General features: G+C 37.7%; 1 protein-coding gene across 9 annotated transcripts in view; it reads right to left on the bottom strand.

Moving 5' to 3' along the window:
* NBEA (neurobeachin) overlaps positions 1–26,399 on the bottom strand; it is a 748,678-nt gene that overhangs the window by 693,273 nt on the left and 29,006 nt on the right. The gene's annotated exons all lie outside the window — the stretch shown is intronic.

Below are 26,399 nucleotides of genomic sequence, written 5' to 3'. Positions count from 1 at the left end.
CACTAAACCAACCTGATTCATTCCCTCAGCTCCATCTATCTTGTATACAGAGTGAGACATAGGTCCTAAGGAAAAATACAAGATGTTCTCATGTTATTAATGACAATTGTAATGCCTCTGCACAAGGGTATATAAGGGTGCACAGACAAAATGATTTCTGGCATTTCCTCATTTGAGTGCTTGACTTTGCCAATCAATATGGTTCAACATTGTGGATTTTCCCTTTAAATTTTAAAAAACTTAGAGAAACTATATTAAATGAATGTTATGGTTGCAATATTCGTTTGGTAAAATTTAATATTTTAAGTGTAATAAAGCCAGAAGGTGGTGTCAATGCTGTGATGCAGTCTGCTATGGAAGAAATTTAGCTTCACTTGACTTCAAGTACTTATCTCTGGATTAGACACATGACACTTGTGTAAGGGAGAAGAAAAGCCAATTATTACTCAAACAATCAAAATTCTGACCAATTCACAAAGTGAAACAGTAAATGAGATAGAAACAGAAGAAAATGAGATAGAAAAAGTTCAGCATGACACAGCATGTGAAGACCTGACAAGAAAAGTAGGTGCAAAGGAAAGACTACCCTTACTCCAACCTACTTAACAAAATCTATCCCTCGGTTGCATCTGAAATGTTGTTTCTTATCCTCTTCCCAATAACAATTCTCTCCCATTCTACTTACATTAAAAACAGTGATTTACGTCTTGTAGCATGCTTTATCTTGCCAACTGTATTTTCTCCATAAGAGATTCTTTTAACTACTGATCATGGTCCCTGAGTATTTTGGCAAGTCAGTGATTTAGTCTTTAGAGTTATGAACTTTACATATGGCACTGTCACAGCAAATGCCATATTTACAGATCAGAATCAGAGATAGGAATTAATACATTAACATTTGCTATCACATTGTATGCGTTCTATACAAAACTGCAAAGCATAAATCAATATGAGATACATTTTAGCATATCTTTAGATCCTAACTACTAAATGCCCAAATTTGTTGCTAAGATTTGTTTGGGTGTTACTTCCATTTTCTGTACTTTAGATATATATTGACACCCCATTTGTTAAAGGTAAAATATGCTGGGAATCATCTTTATGTTCTCAGTTTAACAGCGGTATTATGGCAGCTCTCAAATCTGTGTTCATTGCCTGTAATTACTTTCAGCATTTCCACCTGCTTCCACTGTCAGCTGCCCTCACATTACGCTTATTTAGCACAAACAAAAGGATCTCAAGTATCTCACATGCTTTTGTGTTTCACTGCTCCGCGACTGTTCCAAATGACCTTGTTGTAATAAAACTAGAAAGATATACAATGGTTTCTTTGCATAGGGCCAGCTGGCTTAGTTTTGACTCCATTTTATGCACACTTCTAGCATCATGCTTTTGAGAAAACTAAATCTGTATATGGAGATTTGACAGATTTTCATAGCTAACAAAACCATTTGCATACAGGACTACCATACTTTACTAGACTAATAAATAAATGTTTAACTCTGGCAAAAAAAATCTTAAATTGAAGAAATACAAACTTCACTGTCTGCAGAAAACTCTTTACAAGGTTTTTTTATATTAAATAATTACCTTTATCATTAAAATAAGCATTTTTGTATTGGAATTAGTCTGCTCTTTAAAAGAAAACTACAGGAATAAAATTCTTACTTATCAGATATTTAATATTTACTAAATAATATATTCAAAAGTTCATTCTCCTAACAGTTTTTAGAGAAGCCACTGACTTTGTTTAAATCTCTCTAAGAGTGATATGAATGGTCTAAAAAGCTGCTACTTTTTTCTCATACTTCCTGTTAAAAATTGTTAAGACTCACTCAACTATTCAGAAGCTGTGTTTAAAAAAGAAAACATGAAAAACAAGAAGTGTTTTAAGGATGATTGCAATTACCCATAAAGCATTTGGGAGAGGGAGTTCATCCTTTTTCATACAAAACTGTCTAGGGACCTGGGTTCAAAATCTTAATATGCATGGTCCAGCAGCGCACAAAATAAATCTACTCTGCAATTTCACTAAGATAGTTCTTACTCAAGCAAAGCCGTGGACTAGAAAACTAAAACAGTACTAAGAAACATTTCAAGAGTTATGTGGAAAGCTTGCACACCAGTTAACCATACATTTATTTATAAATATAGGAGCTTCAGTAGAAAGATATGTGAAAATGAAATATACATATCCAAGAACACAAAAACTAAAACAAAAAAGCAAAACCACAGACTGTGCTTCTAATGATAGGGAAGAGTGTCTCCAATACAGGTAACTGGCTCACCTAATAACAATAATGAGACCATATGAAGTCCAGATATTGATAAGTTTTAGATTTATAAAATCAACACAGAGCACCACCTCTCAAACATTCTTGGCACTTGTTACAATTTACAATACAATAAAATCAATATAGCAAGACAATCAGCAAGTTAGGTCTATAGTTTTTAGTTTAATTTTCACGGGAAATAGTTGAAGACTGGAAGGGAGAGGAAAGGAGAGAAAAAACTACTGTATAATTTCCTTATTTTTACTATATCCTCCCATAGCTTTAGCAGTGCCAAGTAAGCAAGAGTTTAGTAGTGCTGATATTCAGCTACATATAAAGGCACGTGCAAAAACAAAAACAGAAAAAGGTTATAATCAGCCAGGTTTACACTGTTGTTTAAGTCAGTTGTGCCTGAAATCCCTCAGCATGCTGATGCAATTCCCCAAGATGTCTGAGAACAGAAGATATGAAAGGCAAAGTAGGAACTATTACTATATGCAAAATTGGAATTTTTGAATACTGCAGTAAATATTTTACACTTGAAATGGAAACCAATGTATTAAATTGCCACAGTTACATAATTCAGTACTTCAGTTGTTTAGATTTGAATTATACAATCTAGTGTTTCAAAGCAGTATTCATTAAGATTCAAATTCCTGAAACAAATAAATCATTCAACTCCATATTTATGAAACAAGTTAACAATTCATAGTAATTTTGAATTTTAGAATTTTCCCTTCAAAATTGTTATGACATGTATATGTGAACTACTACATGTAACTGGAAATTCATTGACGAACACAAACCGAGTATGGAAGTCATACAGTGTTGTAGACAATGATCACTTGCACTGAACAGTAAACACAGCACAATACTCCAGGCTATGGTCCCAGAGTCCCTTAACAGCAACTGAAATCATATACAAAAATGTAAGTACAGGAGGAAGGCAAAACTGAAAGTAAAGAGATAGACAAATACCAGCTTGACAGACAGAAATCCATTGAACATTACAAAGCAATTACCATTAGAATGACCCACACATGACAACATAGTAAAAGGAACTTATTTTCCCCAAAACAACAAGAGTGAACTTAAAGAGTAGATATGTTGGAAAATGGTATCAAAGACAAATGTAGAACTTTGGAGACATCTATGAATATTCTTAATTTTTCCCTGTTGGAAATAAGGTTACAAGTTCTGAATAAACATGCATTCAAAAATTCCATTACATTTTTTAGACTCTTCTCCTCATATATACACAAGTTAAAATTGTGCAACTATAGCAGAAGTAGCCATTTCAGCTCTGTAATAACTATATGAAATCTTCCACTTATGAAAGAGGGGCTTTTTCTTGCTTAACTACCATGTGAGACAAGAATACTTTATTTTTGCATCAGCATACACAGAATTATTTTTAAAATCATCATCATTCTTAGAACTCAAGTGTAACTAATATACTTAAGTTAAAAAATATTAACCAAATTAAAGGTGAGAAATGTACTTTTTTTAAAAAAAGATACACTTATGCAAGCATCAAGAAGGAAATAACTGAATAATTTGAAAAGCAGGTGGGGCCAGGAACAATACACAGATACAACTGCAATATTGATGGCACACTAATAAAGCAGCTTAAATGGATTGAAGCTGACAGAGACAGGGAGGTAAGTTGTCCATGATTTTTCAGAAAATTGAGAAAAAGAGCAAACACATACCCATGAGGACTGCAGCCCGGGCCTCTCGGCCTTGGTAAAGTGTACCCTTCCCTCCCTCCCCCCGCCATATGAGGGCCCTGGTTGCAGTATAGAGGGAGTGGAAGCAAATATTGTAGCCAACTAGTTCATTTTATTGTCCATTTATCATTGTGTTATTTGGTGCTATAGTCAACTCATATATTTCAATTACTTCACTGAAACCAAAATTTCACTCAAGGAGTGCCACAATGAAGATGGCAGTGTAAAACACAAGTTTGTGTAGAAGTAGTACATGTAGTCCCTGAGCACCTTTACTGCAAGGCCAGATAGGTTTGAAGCAGAACAGTATGGTTAACAGCACTGATGCACCAACCCAAAATAAGGCAATTTACTAAGAGTGTACAGAATGCCTTCCTAAGCAAAACTGAAATCTGCAACTTTGATGAAAGCTGAGACCTGTTACAGTGGTGCAGTGTAGGCCCAAAGCTTGATTCTATGAGAAATACCTTTATTCTTTTAGTATGTGACAAACTACCACAGCAGTCTCTGTGAGGTTTTACATTTTGGCCATGTAGGATGATCTGTTCACTCTTGATAAGTTTGTATGAAACCACCATCTGTTTATTTGAAACTAACATCTGGTCATTAATTATCCTGTTTGTAAAGTTACCAATGATCATCCTGGGAAACTGTTGCTATTGTTGAAGTACATGTGTTTTAACATCACTGTTTAAAGTAACATCAGCAAATGTTCTGAAACAGATTAAATGAGAATGTTTTGTAATAGTAGTGAATGTTTTAAACAAAAAGAAATGTTTCTTGTTGTTACACTTGTTACAGTTCCAAGCAAATGTTAAGAAATTAGGGTGTAAATAAATAAATGATGTATGTATGTGAAACAAGGGAGTGACAGAAAAAGGCGCCAGCCTCAAATCTTCAAGGGAATGAAGATAACTGTTACCCAAATGGCCAAAGACTGCCCACCCTGATGACCCTGGGATCCACCTCAAAAACCGAAAACAAAATAAACTATGAAAAACAACAATGGTCATGTTTGCAAAACATGGGTGATTAATAATCACACCAGGATGTAGATGCAGCATGACGAAGCAGAACGCATTGAGTGGCATAAGCGTTTACCCCTATAAAAAGGGGACGAAAAGATGAGGACTTCGGGTTTGGTTCTACAATCATCCCCCAGAAGCATCAGTGCACATCGACGGACCCCTGCTCCCTCCCTCGTGCTTAGCCACCTGGCCAGTGGACTAACACGAGCAATTGAAGCTGCTAATTATACTCCATCTTTGTAGAACTGTGAGCGCGCGCCCAGGGGCAATTGCTTTTTGAAATTTTTGTATTCACAATAAACGTGGCATATTGCCTTGTCCCTCTAAATAAGATCCTGCTGTTTATCCAATCCCTGGGAAGACTTGAGTCCTGATTTTGGCAGCAGCCAAAAATTTGTGTGTCAAGAGCCGGATAAAAATTCAGGAAAAACATGAACATTCATGTTAACATCTCCAGCCTCTCTCAGTATGCAGTATGCTTTGTGGTAAATACAAACCATGAAGAAAAGTGATCCAGCTAACAATTTTTAAACTGAGTTACAGATGAAAGATAAATTGTAAGAGTGATAGTAACTTTCATGCCCCCATGGTTTATGACAATTATTAAGAAAATCTCAGTCAAATTAAGAATTATAGTTAATCCCATAAACCCAGTCTTACCCTCAGTTTACTTTTCATTATGCTGCTCACCCACTGAAACCTCTAAATTGACAGCCTCCTGATCAGTGCTAAATTGTAAACACAAATATTCACCCAGTGTGCCAGTTAGATACTTTTGCACCATATATGTGCTATTTGAAGTACATAATTTGTCCTTTGTAAGAAATTCAGATCTGTTATATACCAAGTATGTTTTTCATAGAGAATAAATATGCAAATATATGTTTAACTGCTGAAAGTGGTAGAGAAACTTTAACCCATTCATACATTTCTTCCCAGAGTATTTCATTCATTCAAATAATCTGGCAGATTGCCATGTTATATTTTATGCAATGATGTATTTGCATAACCAGTTTGCTAAAACAAATTGTATTCTTTTATAACTTTGTTGTTCTTCCTGGGACCCATTTGCAGGGGCTGATCCTTTAATGAGGGAATTCCTCCCTTCCCCATAGCAAAAGCTGTGATATTGCTGGAACTAGAGGCCACCACTCTTACTCTGTTATGGCCTGACCTGCCTTTCCCCTCCCAGTAATTACAGTAATTCATGTTTTCTAGATTGAGACGGATGCTGATTTTTTCTTTTATTTATTTATAAATTTGCAGGTTTCTGTTGTTAAAGGTGACTAGACTTTACAATAAGCACCTGTTATAACCTTATAAATCTAAAGAAATATGTTCAAATCAAAACCAATTTCCTCTAGAACAGACACTGCTTCATTGTAGGGTTGTTTATGTGCCAACCTCAGCTTTTTAAGTCACAAATCATTTTGATTTGTTCAAAAAGGTATATTATTCTTTTCCCCACTCTTATGTACAGAATTGGCTGAATCATTATTTTGCTCATACTTCATCCCACACACAGAAAATAAAATGCCTTCAGGCACAGGCCAAGCCTAGAAAATTTAAGCTTGAAAAGACAGTTTCCGAAAGTTATGGACAATAGAGAACAAAAGACTGATTTTAGCTATAGCAGCTCCTGCTATAAACACAAGTTAACTTTTTCATAGAAGGTGATTCTGTGGAATTAACTGTTTCATGTAAGTGCTAAAACCATTCATAACAGGTTCTTCAAAGAGATTCTTTAAAATTATACTGCCAGATTTGCCTTCACATATCACTCATTCAAAACAATGATCATTATTATATGAACTAGTCAACAGAGAAGAGTTGTAATTATATTTAGGAAAATCCTTTGCTTTTTATTCAGCAACTGGAAAGTTCAGAAGGAATTTATAATATAATAGATCCCACAATATAGTAGATAATTTCAATCTAGACATGGCTTCATAAAAAGCAAGATACCAAAGACTGGCTTTAAAGTTATATTTTTTATATTATATAGCAGAATAAGCTTTAAAGGTTTGAAAGAAACTTGAGACAAAAATTTCACAGCAGCCTTTCCTCATTCAACACATACTACAAAATGCCTTCAAAGACAAAAAACAGTAGTCTAATAATTATACCGCTAATACAATTAACTTTTTACCTAGATTGTCACATTAATTTGTAATTAATATTTGCAAATTTAAGTATATAAGTCAAAATAGTTACTTTTCTAAATTAGCAGGAAGTGCAAAAAGCATGCTTTGCCTTAATGTTATGGCTTGAAAAAACTAAGTAACTGAAAATGTTATTCTCATTTTTTTACTGCTCAGAAAACAATACTCTGCTTTATAATTATACTTTGATAGTGAAAAAGGGCAATACACTTGCAATTCTGCTATATCCTCACTTTTCTGAAGTTAGCTAAATCTTATGCAAGTTCGGTGGAAGGAAGATGTGTGAATTTCCATGCACGAACTCCCCACCACAAGTAATGTTTTCTTTCTTAGAAGCTCCCTACTGTTCTCTCTTGTAAAGTTTTATAGCAAAATTATTTTTAGAAAGAAGTTTTGTGGTAAAAAGAAATTTTACAGCAATTTGTAAGGCATTTTAATTCAATTTGGGCAAAGTCTATGAAAAGTCTATAACATGCTGCTATCATAATCAGAAAGAAACTATAATATGCAATCTAATGGCATAGTTTAAAAGATGGCTTTCAAATAACTGTAGAAATTTCATTGATTAGCTATGAATACCATCTAATAATACTGGAACTTAAAAATCCCTGACTACTTATCTAATTGGAAATAGGCAACACTTAAAAATATTATGACTGGAGCTGAAATTAATATGGCATCTGCGCTCGTTATGCAGGAAACAGTCCCCTCATATCAAAATATCACTGCATACCAAGTATGTGTTCAGGTCTGTGATTTAATGCTTGCTTACAAAAGCAGTTCAAGTTTACCTATATAATCCTTTATGCTGAGTATTTGTGAGTTCTGCTATTTTATACAACATCGTAAGTCATCTCATACAATACTAAGAATAACAGCATGCTTACACTGCAGAAATTAATACAAGAAACTATATTTCCATAAAATTATATAAACCTGAAAGAGAAACATACTGGTATCATGTTGGTTTAGTAAACAGGCTGGAACAACTGCAAAGTATACTGAATGCTATGCAGATCACACACAAAGACAGTGGCCTTGTTTAAATGTGTGTACATTTCTGCACCAGGATATTAACTAAGAGATGTTGGACTCGTTTACCAGCATGTGAAAACACAATACAATGATGATTCTATTACACTAGTTATTGAACAAGAAAATATTATAGGCTTTTACTTCTAGTGCTAGATTAGGGAGTTTGTCTTTCCTTCATGATAGTTTTTCATATAATTTAGTTCCATTATGGGAGGAATCACCAGATGATGCCTGTTATGCATAATCTCACAAATCTGTTCTTTTTCCTTATTGTGCAAACAAGTTTTTAGGCGTGGAAGAAAAGATAGATAGGGTTCGTTTTCTGATGCAGTTTCTTCAGGGGAGTGGTGACTAATAGCATGGGAGTTTGCTCTCTGCCTTCATCGTTCTAACTACAGTCAATTCCTGAAGCAAGTTGCTTCCTGGTAATCTGGTGTCGGTCTTGCCTGAAAGAGAGGATTGCCTGCATGTTGTAGTCTCCTACAGGAGAAATGTCTAGCCCTACAGGTCTCCAAGGACTTGAGCTCATATCAGGGAATACAAACAACAAGGAGAAGATGTCTGTGAAACTTAGTTAGAGCTCTTGATTCATTTATCTATTTCCTGTAAGTGTCTACCACACCTTTTCTTCCCTACAGGTCAGCTACGTAAGTTTCACACTTGTGTTGGTACTTTGTTACGTGTGTGCGCACGTGTGTGTGCGCACGCGTGCACTTGTATTTCAGAATATCTATACAAAGACCTGCACTCAAGGCGTGACAGGTATTCCAGTTCCACTTTGTGTGTAAACAAGGACCCTCTCTGTGCATCAGTACAATGAGGATAATGTTGGCATACCTCAGAGGAGTGTTAAAATAAAATCATTACTATTTCTAACACACTAATACTGCAGTGATGAGGGCCATAAGTGTATACACATATGCACATGCACACACACAGCAAATCTAAGTAATACCTCTAAAAAATAAGGGATTATTTTTACCCAGGATGCTACAATAATCCCAGCCACTTCACCTTGTTACCATCACAGCAGATTGGCATAATTTACAGATTATCAAGTGCATCCTGTGATGCACTAAAGAAATCCCATCAATTTGCAGTAGATGGAGCACAACATCAGAGCTTATAAGTGGGAAAAAGATAGTCACGCACGCTAGCCTTTAGCAGGTCAAATCCCATCTCATTATAGAATAGATGTATGTCTCATTAGTACTTGGATGGATGACCATTAAGCTCTCTAATGTTGTTACTTCTATGACACCAATGTTTTTCTCCTTAATTTCTTACATTTTGAGTCTTTGGAGCTAGTAAGCAAAGTTTCAAACAGGAATGACAGAACCTCCTCTTTCATCAACTCATTATGTAATTAACTACTATAAATATTAGATCTAAAAGTAACTTGGCATAACTCCTTACAAAGGATGTTTGCTCTTGGCTTTCTACATTCTGTACTACCCATATAGTGCTTTGTATTCTTATCAGAATTACACATCACACTTACGGACTACCAGGTTTTAATTTTTCATTATAACTTATTACTGAGCAGTCATATAGATGGTAATATGAATAAGAGGGACTGGAAAGGAATGAGAAATTGACAGTGAGTATAAGCTAATGTAAAGAGAACAAAAGAATACAGACAAAATACAGAGTCCACTAATAACCTTCCTATTACAATCTCAGGAAATGATTGTGTAGGATATACTTATGCTGAGCCCAACATTTGGTCTTCTTTCAGTGTTACAGAAGAGTGAAATATTCCATATTCCAACCAATATGCTCTGAGGAAACTCTCTCCTAACTTAAGTTTTGTGAACCTGTTTAACTACATGCAAATGTCACCATAGTAAATTAATTTCATTTAGACTCAAATACTAGTGGGTATCCAAGAAACTGACCATTTCTTGGTCTTATTTTTACTACTCATCCAGTATTCACACTTCAAAAAAATTTTTATATTGAGTGAATTTTTAGAGAATGCAGTTAGTTTTCCCAGACCCTCATTCCACTTCCTGATTTAAGGCAGTTTTGGTGGTTATATCAGAGCAGAAACAAATGGATTAATACCCACTAGAAAAAAATTATAATCTTAACCGTGAATGTAGAAAGTCTGAGCAGAGTCCTGGATCATTCATTCCAGATATGTTTAATAGTGGCCAGCAGCAGATGTTTTAGAGAAAGGCAGAAATACATCCCCATAAGCAAACCAACTGTGCATTACAACAGATGAGTTTCTTCTTGGCAGAAGCTAAAGATCATCTTTGGCCTTAGAAGGAAAACTCAAAGCCCTCACTATTTTCTCCCAGATACTTGAAGTGCAGATTCTGTTCTTATTCACATTTAATCCTTTTGAAACTTACTAAAAAATAATAACTGCTTCAATATCTAGAGGTAGAGAGTTCAACAGATTATGTATAACAAAAATACTTCTGTTCTATTTGAAATTAGTTACCTCATTTTTATTAGTGCCTTTTTGCTCCTGTATTTTGCTTAATTGGGCCTCTCAGTCCCATTCATTATTTGTACCATATGGCTGTGCCTCAGGGCAACGTTAGCACAGATTATATGATGAGCCTGTGTGGCGACAGAGCTGTACACCAATACATACGCTTCCACCTCACTTAATAGAAACACATCTACCAGTATCAGATATTTGCTGGTCTATACTGAAATACCTCTCTCTTTCATAAATACACTTAGTACTTCAAGTAACTGATTTCAAATCTTGAACTCAAGAGCTGTGTAACGAACAGCAGGGCTTTTTTAACTAGAATTTCTTAAATGGAGAAGCTTATTTAATCAAGTACCTCTATGCCAGCCCGGACGATGGGACCAACAGCAGCAGCACCAAACACCAGAACCAACATAGGACAAGACTACTTCAGGCAGGATCTGCCTCCCAAAGATGTTACATATGTAGGCAGCTCCATCGAATCTAAAGTGACTTTTGTTTATAAAAGATGCTCAGGTATCTGCCTAACGTAACCACAGGAGAATATATCCTTCTAAATTAATTACTTGTTCATACTCTAGTAACACTCAAAGGCCCATTCCACGCTTTGCAAATGTAGTCGTCACCTACCATCCCACACCAGAACCCATAAGGGTATCATCAAACAGGAATCCCATCTTGAAAGAAATGTTTCCTGAACCCCCTCTTCAGCCTTCAAATAACCCCCTAATCTCTCCAAGCTCATCATCAGAAGCAAACTGCACTCAGATCAGGATACATCAGTTCAAAGCATCACCAGATCCTGCCAGAACAAGAGATGCAAAACATGCAGACATCTCTCTATTGCTACAATGATCAACAACCCCCAAAATACATCTTTCAAGATCCCTGGGTCCGACCCATGCCTATCACAACATTGGATGTACCTCTTCCAGTGCACTAAATGCCCCATTAGCAACTATGTAGGTGAAACCACACAATTGCTATGCTCGCAAATGAACTCACACAGAAAAATGATAAAGACAAGAATACCACGTCACCGGTGGGTGCACTCTTTTCACAAACCAATCACTCTACACTGACCTATCAGTCTTCATCCTAAAAGGAAACCTACACAATACTTTCAAAAAATGAGTTTGGGACCTTAAATTCATAACTTTGCTAGACACTAAAAATCATGGACTGGAGAGGACACACCACCGACACAAGCAGCATAGTGTAGACATGCAAAAGCGATTTAATTACTGCAGTAGCTGTAAGCCACCGTAACTTAGGTTGACAAATTTTTTTAGTATAGACAGACATACTCTACATTTCCCAGCCTCGAAGAGCTCAGTGTAAGCTCACAGTCCTGTCTCTCTCACCAACAGAAGTCGGTTCAATAAAAGATATACCTCACCCACTTTGGGTCTGAGATTTAATAACCTCTGAAAGATTCTACCCCAAGACACAATAAAGTTACATGAGGTAAAAAAAGGCAAACTTATATTAATAGTTACTTACAAGTAACTGGAGTTCAAGATGAGCCTCTGCATTAGTCACACTTAGGGCATCAAGCTGCCTGCATCACAAATTTCTACAATCTTTTGGTGCACAGTATGTTGGACCCACTCACTTCTTCCTACTCCACTCAGAGTATCCTGAGGGAATGAAAGGAGGAGTTGCTCTAGCCACCATTCAGTTCTTTCCATTAATGTGGGAACTTCCAACTTAAGACTCCAGAAAAGTACATGTCAGAAGTAAGGACAAAGCCTGTTTATCCACTAGCTTAACTCCAGGCAGTCTAATAAGCACAGCTGGGCCCCATTTGAGCCTCCTGAATGGCCAAGCTGCCCAAATGGCCAAGGAAATTATCAGAACTGCTCTTAAGACCAGCAGAAGCAGGGTACTGGCTGCTCAAAACATTTGCCCACAGCTGCGACAGCTACTGTGCCTGTTTGTTCCCACCCTGTTCCAGTCCTGCTCCTGCATAGTTCTAGTCTCGTTCCAGCTCTGCTTGTGCCTTGCCTCACTCCAGGTAACCCAGCTTTTACACCAGATTCAATCAGTAGGCCTACTTCCTACTCCGACCACTAGGTCCTCTCCCCCTAGGGACAGTCCCTAACAACATGGGTTTTGGCTTGGAAGTGCAACTCTGCAGAGGCTTATTTCTAAGAATTCCAGTAACAGTTCAGTAATTGTCACTTCGAGTGACCTCTGTATATACCCACTTGTGGGTTTTCACTACAGTAGTACAATCTAGTCTCCTTTCCAGTGGCCATCACAGCAGAGCAGCTACCTCAAGCAGCCTTGATGGTATGCAAACAAACCCTTTCAGAAACTTTGTTACTGGATTTGCACAGGAAGGGTAGAAAGCCATGATGACAGCTAAATGTACCCTGACCAAACATCAAGGCAATTTTCAACTTTTCCATGTGTCAAATAGTCAAAGTTTGAAGCAAAGGAACACCCCCTCTGCCCTTCCCCTCCCCCTTCTTAGGTCCACTCTTTTTGAGTTGATCAGATATAGAACATCTTCCAGTTCAATTGAATTGGACTGTCTGCTCAAACACTCCTGCTTTCCAATAGGATCTTTTTAGTTTTCACCAGAACACTCAGTTGAGCATCCCAGCTACCCAGAAGTCAATCTGGTGACCCGAGAAACTTCTTACCTAGGTGGAGATTAATCTCAACCTTGGGACAGCAGATTCAGTAGTTTGGAAAGTAGAACTTACTGGTACCAACTTCAGACCCAGGAGGTCAGACAACAAAATTGCCAACACTCAGTCGGGTTATTGATAGCTTTACCCTCACTGACTTCTAGAAAGATCTCCTACAATCAATGGATTTTGAGAGAACATGTAGAAGAATTCCTGCCACCGGTTTTGGGGGCTGGACAGGAAGGAGTATTAATAAGATGAGTCTTCCTAAGGCCTGGAGCAAAAAGAGAAACAATTGGCAATATCCTTGGTTGGAAAACCTACCTAGACTTATCCACTGACAACAAATAATGCAAGATAAAGACTTTTATACAGAGACTTTGAGCAGTGGAGTGCAAACTCAGCTCTAGAAGTCCACCAAAAAACTGTCCTTCATTATCAGATAATACACTGAAGTGATCCAACAGTGGATTCTGCACTCAGAACAAGAAAATTCCCTACAATAGTTGACCAGATCAAACCCCCATGTGTTAATCAGAAACAGGACAGACTTAGATCTGACCAGAAGGAAGAACCTTACAGGCCAAACAAATAACTCTAAACTCCAATACACTGAAGTGAAGCTTAGAACAAAGGTGTGATCAAAGCAAAAGGACCTCTGTCCACCATCTGGGACCATTTGTAGCAGATAGCAATGGAATTGAAAAAAAGACCTCTTTGATGGGCCTGTACTTCTTTTGTCATTTGCAGTAAGGCATCTTGAAAAAAGTTTCGAGCCACAACATTTCAGGTGTTCAGTGTTAAATTTAGGTTGTTCACCCATAATCAATCCCATCTTTGGAGCTCCAATGGCTCCATCTTTTATAATTGGGTGAAAATGAATTGGATTAAAGTCATTCTTTGTTTCTACAAAATTCTAAGGACAGGTACAACATGCACATTTTTCTGAGGGAAAAGTCTACATGTAATCAACTGGGCCTCAAGAGACTTCCCCATCAGCAGGCAGCCCTCCTGCCTTTCTAGGCCCAGATGATACCTGTGCCATACAGGCTGCCTAATCTTTTTCTTCTCTCAAGAAAACCCACAAAGGGCAGAAAGAAAGAAACCAATGAGGAAAGCATTGAAGATAAGGCATGCAGTTTGAGATTGTGCACCTTATACAGTTAAAAGAAACTGAAGAGCAGCTGGGGCACTCACCTACCTTTTTATATCTTTGGAATCCTCTGTAAGGGGAGGGTAAGTGACCCAATAGACACTGCTTTCAAGATGATTCTGGAAGCTTTCAGTACAAGGACACAAATGGGAATGTGCAGAGATGAGTTTAAGAAACTGAATTTCTGGATTCTTCCCTATATACAAGACAAATATAACTCAGGCCAAAGGGGCTGAAATATTCCTCCTATAAATACATTTATTTAAATATTCCTTTGTTATATTTCTGATTTTTAGGTCCAAATTAGGTGTATAACTTAAAAATCTGAAAACAAAATATATCCTTAACTTTGTCCCTTTTCAATTGGCGAGCCAGCTGACTCCCTACATTTTAAATGGAGCTGCAGGGCACATTGCTTTTATTTTTTTATTTATCTATTTTGAACACACCTACCTAAAGCATCTGGAAACTGTTGCATCACACGCAAAACAAGCATATGTTCTTTAATAAATAAATAAAATAAATAGCAATTATTTTTTCTTTTGATAAAAGACAGAATTCCCCTTTGGAAAACTACTGTCATCAGATTAAAAAGAAATTATTCAGAACATACCAATTTTTTGCCCTTTACAAGTTTGTCACTTTCCAACTCAAGTCTTAAAAGCCACCTGGACAAAACATAATTTGGAAAGTTTCTAACTCACTTTGTAAATAAGATATACAGATAAATAAATCAGTTAAATGAGTTATAACCGCTATTCCAAAGAGACCTAATTTAGTTTCACTGGATCTACATGGCAATCTCAAACCAATTTTACACAGTGATCATTGCATGAGGTGTTATTTTAGGAATGTCTATTACAAAAAAAATGAAGCAAAGCCAACATATAAGAGAAATGCAGCAGGTTTAAAAAAAATTGTAGTTACCTACACTACAAAACAACTGTTTTATTTCCTTAAATTTAAGGTGGTGTGGCTATAATGATGGAATGGAGAAAAAGGGCTTAGTTCTGTATGGGGACAAGAAATATTTTGAGTTCTGTATACATACATATAGATTAGAACTAACAAGATATCAGATCCTAAAAAAATACAGATAAGGAAGTTTACTTTCATATTTTCCAAGAATAGTGTTACTTATTTTATAATATTTTTCCCTTGTTTTGTTTATACAAAGGATATATTAAGGTGCGTGACATACTCATCAACTCCATCCTGAAAACAAAATGTTAATACATTAAATTACATTTTTCCTAGAAATGTCAAAACTGATTTATAGTGTATAATGAAACTGATAAAATGAATTTAATCTTATTCTTTTCTGTCCATCCCACATTATTTGCATACCCCACTATGATTAGTTATTGTTCCTCAAAATGAGTTACGGGGATTTGCATTAGCCCCAAGAGGTAACAGATTTTGAAGCAAACTGACGCTACAATACAGTATTTTGAGAACATTTGTGAGACTTACTGATCATATTTTATTCATGAATTGTCAAGTCATGCATAATGTTTGATCTAATACTTTTGATACCAAAAGTTTCGTTCCCATCCCAATATGTTAGCACGCTCCTTTTTAGTCAGACAAAATTCAAGTTTAAAGAAGTTAAAATGGATCTCCCTGCTATAACAAAACATTTAATTTCATTTGAACCTCAGATTTCCTTGATCCATGTCAATCTGGCTTTTAGCCTAGGTATCACATGGGGAAATGCTTTGGTTATGCACTGAAATGCACTGAAACCTAATACAGGTCACGCTGGGCAGCCACAATATTGTAGGCACATGTTTTTTTGCCAGTAACAGGTGGAGATAAAAGATTAAAGCCCTTCACAATCCTGTCTCACCTATACTTTATCTCCTCCTGTATCCCCTCTGGACATCTCTGAGCAGGGTAGATTGCCTTAAATCAAGGTAATTTAAATCACCAAGTGTAAAACCTCGATTTAAATAATCAATTTTAATCAGCTTTACACCTTTCTTTAGAATCTAATTAAAGTACAAATGGAAATCTCAATGGTTGATATAGACATTAAAATACGGTGATTTACAAGTACATACAGCCTTCTCACTAGATTTGGTACATCTTTTCGCTGCCAAGGAGGGTACACTATCACAATATACATTTATTTAAGCAATTACAAAGCTCAATATTTTCAGATTCCTATCAATTGTTCATTTTAGTATGTTAAAAATGCTGAATTATACTGTTTATTTACTACATAATCAACGTTTGCTCGTGATTTGTACCAGCTACATTAGGATAACTGGAATTTAAACAAAACAGCATATTAATTTTTATTGAACAATATAACCTTAAAAATTTTGGATATATAAACTTTTCTTTTCAAAATACATTTAACATTTACAAATAAAATAATCTCTTAAAGGAACAGAGGGAGTAACCATAACCTGTGAATTAACCTGATTATTTTCAGTCATTCATTGCTGGGTAAAGAGGACAAACTTTTTTACATTAGTCATTTCGGTGGAAAGTGACCACTAGCCCAGCCCCTGTATTTTGAATACAAGTATTTTCTACTTCAGTTTCAAGCATAAGTTTAATATGTAAAAGTTAAAACTAAGTGAAGAGAGTTGAACCACCATCATTTGTGTCAAAGCCATATCACACATTAACTTCTTTTACAGGTTATTTTTATCTGACACTTCGAACACATTCTTTTCTTAAGTCGAAAAGGAATTAAAAATGATATGTTAATTTTCTGCATAAAGTTTTATGGAAGAGCTCTTGATTTATGATTTCATAAAGTTTCAAACTCTTCTATAAACACAAATCTTTAGTAGAGTTTTCTATAGCCTAGTGACCTAGATAGGAAAGGTTCCACAGAGACTCAAACTGGATTAGCTATTTGGTATTAATATTTACAAAGACAACAACAAAGGAAGGCTTGGGATGGATTGGAAAAAAGGGCTCAGTGGGCACATGAACTTGAAAAAAGGTTCTCATAGTAAGGCTACCATGGGGTTCTATGGGCAGAAGAACAAAAATGACTAAAGAACTATGCTGGAGCAGATTGAAACATAGGCTCTTCAATTATAGGCAAGAACAGTCAAGAAGACAAAGCTCTAACCCCAGCCAAGTCTGCAGTCAGAGTCCTTTCATGCAGCTGCAGAAGCAACTCAGATCATTCCAGCTCAAATGACTCCCCATGTATTTGGGGGAAGCAGGCACAAGTATTCCTGGAGAATATCTTCAACAGCCCATAACATTCAACCCATAACTCCTCTTAATTTAATAGTCTGAGTTTACGTAACATATACACACACAATTCTGATAAATGGAGCTGCAGTATTGTTGATGGCCCAAGAGACCTGATCTTAATTAAAAGTCAAATGTTGTTCATTTTCATTTATTGTACATTCTGTCTCCCTTTCCATTGGCTCCCTGCCCCTCTCCCCCCCGGCCTCCCTGCCCACTTGGGGTGTCCCTTTCATATTTATTTTCCTTCATACTAATTTCTTCTTCTCTCCCTCTTTCCCCTTGTGTTCTTTTCTATCTTACATTGTGGTTTCTACCACTGGAGCTTCCATGTTTTCATAAGAACTATTCCTTCCTGTGGATGATCTTTCTTCTCTTTTCTTCTTTCCAATCTCCAGCATCGTCCTAATTCTTTTTTCTGCACTCAGCCCCTAAATCTCACTTTACCTCCATCCTACTGAATCTCTTCCTTCTTTCTCCACAGCTTGCTCTCATCCACTACCACTGAAACACCTATACTCATTCATCTATCTCAATTATCCTTTCGTGAATCCAACTCATGCACACCATGTCCCTCCCACCACCCTCAAACACTTGTGTAACCACCACAGTCATGCACTCACTGGACACGGAGTCCTTTATTTACTTTAGTAGAAGAAGTGATAGTAGGTATTTGTCAACAACATTGCCCCTTAAATCAGTTACAGGTAGATCTCACAGTAATCCTCTTCCACTGCACAATACTAGGTGTAGTTCAACAAGGCCAAAAACAAAACAAGACCAAATATTTTCCTTATGTTGCTAATGGAGCTATTTTTCATTTTCTGAAAATTAATCCACTTTAAAGATGCATTAGCCCTGGCACACTCCTTTAACCAGCTGTTCTGATAGTCTCAGTGGAAGATCATGCTCTCAATAACCATGCTGTGAGAGTTGGTTGTTCCCTGGCTGAAACACTCATGCCTGTTGATTAAGATGGCTCAGGGCCAACTTACATGTCAGCCCTACAATTACCTGGATTTTGTGTACAAATAATTGTTTAGAATACCCTGTACAGTAGCACAAGTGATCTCTCTGCTAGATCTTTGTGCAACCACGGAGACAGTTGTCCAACATGACACTAGTTGATGTTAAAAAATACCCAACTGTAAGAGAAGACCATACGTACTTCTGGCAGAAGGATTTGGTTATACCATACTGGGTGCACAAAGAAGCAATTCACATTATAGGGTACTAGATAATTTGTAAGTACTTGCCTAAAAAGACTGGCAATCGACCACCACATCAAAAAATTAATCACAAAGGTGAATCAGAGCCCAGAACCAGTGGGCAGAAAGACAAGCAGTTACAAGAAGAAGAACAAGATAAAAAGGGAGGTATACACAATCTGGATCTATTGCAACAATTTTTGGAGGTGGGGGAAGAGAGGAAGCAGATAATGGCTGATCTCAAAGGAAAGCAAGTATGGTGGATGGATAGATGCCCCTTCAAGAAACTTCAGCCTAATCCTCTATGACATGCCTGCCTCTTACTACTGAACTGATATTCCACAGAAGTAAATATTGTTCCTTCTACAGAGACCTGCATCTCTCATCGCAATGCAGTTTCAGGACAATGTGAGGAACAGCAGACATGAAATTTGTATCTCATCAGACCAAGAGAAACACAGAGAACAGCAACAGGACCATTACACGGTCTTCATTGATCTAACTGAAGCACTTGACAGGTCAATAGACCTGGACTTGGGCAACTATTCAATAAGTTTGGTTGTCCAGAAAAATTCACCAACATTCTGAAGCTATTTCAGGCTGGAATATTGACAAGTCTGTGTAGATGGTGTTCTCTTTGACCCATTTCCTATCATTAATGGTATTAAGCAGGGCTGCATAATTGGGCCAATCCTGCTCAATCTTTTCTATGCAGCAAAGTTCTACAATGCTACAAGAGACCTAAATGACAGCATCAGGATCCTCTGGAAAATTATTCAACATGAACATGCTGCGATCTTCCATGAAGACCATTGAGGTAATTGTTCATGATCTATGCTGATGACTGTGCTCTAGAGGCACAAACTAAAGAAGAGATACAATTGATTACAGACAGATTCAAAGTCTGCAAAAAGGTGTGGGCTGACAACCATCTGAAAAAAAAGACAATACTCATGTATCAACCTGCACCAGGGAAGCCCTACACGAAACCAAAACTCATCATTAGCAACACACAGCTGAATGCTATTATAGATTGCTGTTACCTTGGCAGCATATTGTGGAATGATGCTTATATAGACGAAGGCTGAGAAGTTGCATCAGCAAAGCCAATTCATCATTTGGCAGACTATCAGAGAGAGGTCTGGCAGCAACATGGTATTAAGCTTCAAACAAAGCTAACAGTCTATAAAGAGGTTGTGCTATCCAATTTATTGTATGGGTATCAGACCTAGACCTGCTATAGGCATTACATCAAACTTCCAGATAAGTTATATTTACTACATCTGTGCGCCATACTTGACATCAAATGGCAGGATAAAGTTATCAATAATGAGGTTCTGGAATGCAGTCACTCCACAGGGATTGAAGCCATGCTCATCGTACTACAGTTATGCTGTGGTGATCATGTGTTGAGTATCAAGGACACCGGAATGCCAAAGCAGTTCCTATATGGTGAACTGAAAGCAGGTAAGCAAGCATGAGGTGGCCAGAAAAAATGCTTCGATGACACAGAAGCATAACTTGAAGCAGTGTAACATTGATGTCGACAGCTGAGAATCCTCAGCAATGAACAGATCACAGTGGAAAGCTGCAGTCAACAATGGGGTTACTCAATTTAAGAAAACTTAGAAAAATGTAAAGAAATTTTTGGCTTTTGTGTATGTCCCTGCTGACATAGTATTCCAGAATTTAGGTGAAAGCTTCAGGGTTGTGTAAACCATGAAACTTGGTTTGCGTGTCTTACTTGTAAAACTTCAGTCTGTATAAATAGAGTAATATAGAGTGTCATGAGGGAAGTGTTAACTTCAGGTGCCCCTCAAGACTAAGTAACAAAAAAATACTCCTGGCCACAAAAACAAACAAGTAAAACAAAAACAACTGGATGGAGGTAGTGGGATTAACAGCACAGCGCAGATGACAGAAGTAGAAAGATAAATATAAGTTATAATACAACAGGCAAAAATGTATTAGTTTAGGTTAATTATTGTATGCAGCATTGGTGTAGCTGTGTTGATCCCAGGATAGCAGAGAGAAGTTAAGGTAAGGTAATATATTTTTGGACCAACTTCTGTTGGTAAGAGACAAGCTTTTCAGCTTACGCACAACTGAGAGTTTATGCTGACCTGAAGAAGAGCTCTGTGTAAGCTCAAAAATCTCTCTCTCTCACCAACAGAACTCGGCCTAATAAAAAACATTACTTCACTCACATCTCTATAGGTTAATTATTGTGATTTATGAATAAAAATGTTTTAGTTAGGGTTTTAGAATAGATAGGTACATAGATGAGGTACCTAAGTAAACAGTCTAAGCAAAGTTATAGAAGAGGGGATAAAAGATAGATGATTAACAACAGAAAACTGGGAAAGAATAGGGGAAGAACAGAGAGCAGAAGAAAAAAAAAAAGTCATCTTGTCCCCAGGAACTGTAATTTGGCTAATTATATTTCTTGCCTTATCTGCATGTGTGTGTAATTCATAGATATTAACAGCATTGTCTTAAAAACATACAAAATAAAGGCTACACAAACTATTTAAGCCTATATTGAAGTGGATCTCATTTGTCACCTAACAGGATGATCAATGCAAGTGTGACCATGTGGAATTTTGATTTGTGAAAAAAACATTTAGCTGCCGTATATCCAGAATTGGTCTCCAAACTCCTTTTTCTTAGGAACAATGAAATATGGGAAGTAGAACTCTTTCCCTTGATTTTGAGGTTACACTTGCTCTATTGCCTCTTGTTGGAGGATAGTCCACTTCCTCGTGGCAGATTTCCTAATGACAGCAGTCCTTGAAAAGGGGGCAGGAAGGGGTTTGTGGATGGGAGGGGAGATGAACTTGCTTGTGTAGGCAGAGTAGACGATCTCTAGTACCCACTCATCCACTGTTATTGCCCTCCAGTAGTGGGCAAAGTGGGTGAGGTGGCCACCAAAAGTTGGGAGTGGGGCAGCGAGAATGACTGATAGAAGTATGCAGTTCTTGAGCATCCAAACAAAGAAACCCCTGGGTGCTGGGTGGGATTCAGTGGCATCAGTTAAGGTGGAGTAAGCCACATACCTGACTTTTTATGCTTGGCACTTGCGTGGAAGTTCATAAAGGTGTTGGTGGTAAAACGACTGAGGGGGAGGTCTTATTAACCTGCTTCTGTTTTTTTCTTTGGGGACAGGGTATAAATGCTCAGAGAGTAGAGGGTTGTCCTGGAGTCCTTAAACAAGTGTAACTTCTCATCAGTTTTCTCATTAAAGAGAGCAGACTCAAAGGGGAAGTCCTGGTATTTTGGACTTCCCTGGGGAACCCTGAAAAGTGAAGCCACTATTCACGTCTCATAACTAGATGCTGTAACAATAGTTCTAGATGCAGTATCAGCTGCGTCCATCACCACTTGAAGAGAGGTGTTAGCCACCATTTTGCCTTCATTGATGATGGCTTGGAATTGGGCCCTAGCCTCCTTGGAAACTTTGTCTTTGAACTCTAAGAATTTGGAATAAGTTGTGAAATCATTGTTTGCTAATATGGCCTGGTAGTTAGCAATTCTGACCTGGAGGTTGGGTGATGACCTTTTAGAATGGAAGTTAAGAACTTTAGCACCTTTGTCTGTTGGAGTTGTCCTGAGGTGTCATAGCCTGGATCTCTCTGTGGCTGCCTGCACTACTAGGAAGTTGAGTGCTGAGTGGATAAACCAATTCTGCCCCTTCAGTACTACACCCTTTAAGTGGTACAAAATATAGCTTTTCAGCCCTTTTTGGGTGGGGGCACAGGAGGCAGGTTATGCCACACTGCCCTGCCAGGTTCCATAATGGCCTCTGTCACTGGAAGGCCCACCTGACTAGAACCAAGGTGTCTGGGAGTTTATGATGTATGTCATGGACTTCCTCGAGAGAGAACAGGAGCTTGGTTGCCAATCTCTGCAAGAGCTCCTGATATTGCCTGGGGTCATCACGCAGGGATAGCAATAATGGAATGAATACCTCATTGGGTGAGAAAGATGACACCAGTTGGAACAGTCAGTATAAGTAGATCCAGTTTGATTTCTTCTTCTGCATATTCTGACTGAGCCTGTTGATGTCAGCCAGGAGAAGAGAGTCAGTGCAATTCCAGTACAGATCCAGGGTGTTTAGCATACCGATCCCATGGACCCCAGTAGGGCCAGTATGAAGGGTCGACTGGCTGGGGAGGGCCCTAAGGCATTCGTTACCATCAGTCCCTTGGATAGTCAATCTGGGTGGATGACACTCCAAGAGCTTCCAGAAATTTACTCTAAGCTTTCCTCCCTACGAGGAGACAAAGGCTCATCTAGAACGTTGGACTCAGCCTACCAAAAGGTAGATTCATGTTCTACTAGTGGTAGCAGCTCCTCTAGCTAGTGAACAGGGTAGGGTGAATCCCCTTCTCCTTCAGGTGATTCCTTCCAGTGCTGAAATGTCTCTCAGGAGAACGAGGAGCAATAAGAAAAGAGATTTCAGATAGGGCAAAATGAAAATATCCTCTGGAGAGTAAAAGTTTCAGGCCATCCTGGAGATCACAGAGTTCCAAGGATCAAGACCAATAGACCCATAGCATCAAAAGGTGTGGTGGTCAGCAGATCCTTCTTCAAGCATGTGTCAGTACTGTCAAAGGGCAGTCCTATGTGGAGCTCCCAGTCAGTGCTAGAGGGTGCTGATCCTTCAGCCTATGAGTTGGAGCCAGTCACTACCACCAGATGCTTCTTTCTTCATGCCTTCTCCTTTTGGGAAGAAGATTTAGAAAGACTTAAGTCTGTAGGACCTGCATGTGAGGACTCACCCCATCTGGAATGAGTTGGGGAGAGATCCTCTCTCTTAGAGGCAGATCTGGAACAGGGTCTGTCCTTATGCCTGTGAGTATGTCCCTTACTCTTGTAAGAAGCCTGGGGCAGTGGTTTCTTAGGCTTAGCAATTTTGGCCTCTGCTCCAAAGCTTGTGTTCGGAGGGGAGTTGCTCACAGCCTGAGGCCACTGTACATGGCCTGGATCCAACGGAGGTTCATGGTCTTCTTCGCGAGATATTTCCTCAGATGGAGCTCTTACCCCTCATGGGTTCAAGGGGGGAAGCAGCAGCAAATGCTGCACTTGGTGGCAACGTTAGCCTCCACAAGGGAGGAAAAGCAGTGCTGATGTTCACTGCTGATGGAGAAGGAGGAGAGGCAGCAGACAGTTCTTAAATCCCAGACTTTCTGGGCAAAGCCCTTTTCTGTGGGGAGAAGCTCCCCAAGGTGGGAAGGAACTAAGCTATAGAAACACAAACTATGTACAAATATATTTACAGATTCTTTACAGATATTTACAGAAATGAGAAGACTGCTTTGGACACAGAGGATTCAGACACAGTCCTGTGGCAGCAAGAAAGAACTACAGAGACATCAGCCCAGACCACCTTTTATGCTCTCAGTATGGACCACTGGGAAGCATTGTGCAGGCACAGATCAACAGACACGGTTTGCTAAAAATCTCCCTTCTTATATGCATGGAGCACATTCATACCCAATGCGGAATACACTTAGAGACCCTCACTCAAAGGAGAGCTTCCAACTTTTTATATCAACTGAAGCTTTACAAATGTGTCAATGTCATATACTGCAATAAGTATCTATATTATTTTCATGTGGAGTATGCAGTGGTATTTACATTTCTCCCAATGTGACTACTTTGAATTTCTGTTGCACAGAAAAACTTTCATCCCAGTTACTTTTAGTTTCAGTTTAGCTACCAGGATTTTCTTCATTTGGACTAGTTATTTCAAAGTTGAGAAACCAACTATGGAGTTGAAAGAGCAAGAGAGCTTGTTTTTTCTCTTCCCATCTGTGATGCTGTCTGGATTAAGGGGGCCATTTATAATATTATGTAACATCAATATTTCAAAATTACAATAATTCATATGAGTTATGCCATGTCAGGTACCATTAGAAAAATTAGAAAGGGGAATCAGAAGCACTGTTTGTGGCTGGTTGGAAAGTCTGACTTCAGTGTCACCCACCAGCGCTGGGAGAGTCTGTTCTCCTTTTGCAGCCTGCCCTGATCCTGGCGTTTTCAGGTGGCTAACCTAGTCACAGACGGGTCACAGCATCTATGAATAAAAACCAGGTCAGTTCAACTAATTATTAAACCTGAAGGTCACGGGCACAGATTTTCAAGAGTATTTAGGCATCTAAAGATGCAGATAGGTGCATGGGGGAATTTTCAGAAACCGCAAAGAAGGTTAGGTGCCTCACTCCCATTGAAATCAATAAGAGGTAGGTGCCTAAACTGTTTAGGCACTTTTGAAAATCCCATTAGGCACCTAATTGCACCTAAACACCCTAGAAAAATCTAGCCCAAGAACAAAAACAATCAATTCACTAATTAATTTAATATATCCTTTGTTTAATAAATCAGTATCAAATTCAAAGTATGTTTTCATGAACTTCTTTTCTTATGTAGCCAACAAAATTAGGGTACTATTATTTAACTGGGAAAAAAATTAAGTATTACATTTATGCAGTAATTAATTTCCTATTTCAATCCAACTGCATCTTGACAACTCCCAATTTAAAAAGAAATCTAGTAATTAACAAATGGGTCATTCACCATTTTCTAGCATAACTAAAAAATATGTAAAAAGTAAGAATCTGAATAAATTATGTTAAACTCTATAATTGCTTAAATAAATGTGTAGATATTGTATATCTTACTGGTTATCAAAAAGTAGTGCAAAGTTTAGTTTAAGGCTATATTTGATTGTAAATCAACAAGTTTTAATAATTATACCAACAAAACAAGACTGACTCTTTTTAGGAAAGTATATAAAAATCACAAAAACAAGACTCAAAATTTTGATTTGAATCAAGGTTTCTTGCTTGCCGATTTAAATTATGATAAAAAAAATGAGCAATCCACCCTGGGTGAAGAACAAAGAAATAAAGAGCAACATTAGCAGCCAGTTTAAAGAGTTCTAGTTGGACTCCATAATAAATAAGTGTATAATTAAATTAAAAGCAGAGCAAGGAAGTCTTGATAAGATCTAGGTTGAGACAGGGATATTCTTATTATTTATGTCATAAAAGGTAGGTAGGTTCCCATTCTGTTAGATCAGTGGTTTTAAATTTTTTAGGCTGCATACTCCTTTCCAAATAATGTAGACTACCACATACACCCATCTGAGAAAGTGGCATAATATACCTAAGAAAACAGGAAAAAAAAGTCTGTAAAGGGGTGTTCTTTATAACCCTTTTACAAACCAACATTGTGGTTGTGCTGACTGCCATTTTTCTTGCATAACTCCTGACAAAAGCTGTAACCCAGTTTGAAAACCACTGTGCTAGACATAGTGAAGTTAGCATATTCAAAAAAGTCTTTCCTTTTCTGTTTGGAGGCCATGACATAGTGATACATTTTCCACTCCAAAACACATTGATCATCAACTATTGTAATCTCACCAGCACACTGAGTTGTTGAATCCAAGGTGGCTATCTTTATGGAGAAACTCAGGTGTCACTTAGTCCTCTC

The sequence above is a fragment of the Emydura macquarii genome, unplaced genomic scaffold (genome assembly GCF_026122565.2).
Source record: "Emydura macquarii macquarii isolate MOO-44397 ecotype Brisbane River unplaced genomic scaffold, CSIRO-AGI_Emac_v2 contig_2473, whole genome shotgun sequence".
NCBI lineage: Eukaryota > Metazoa > Chordata > Testudines > Chelidae > Emydura > Emydura macquarii.
This window is presented reverse-complemented; position numbering and strand designations above follow the sequence as displayed.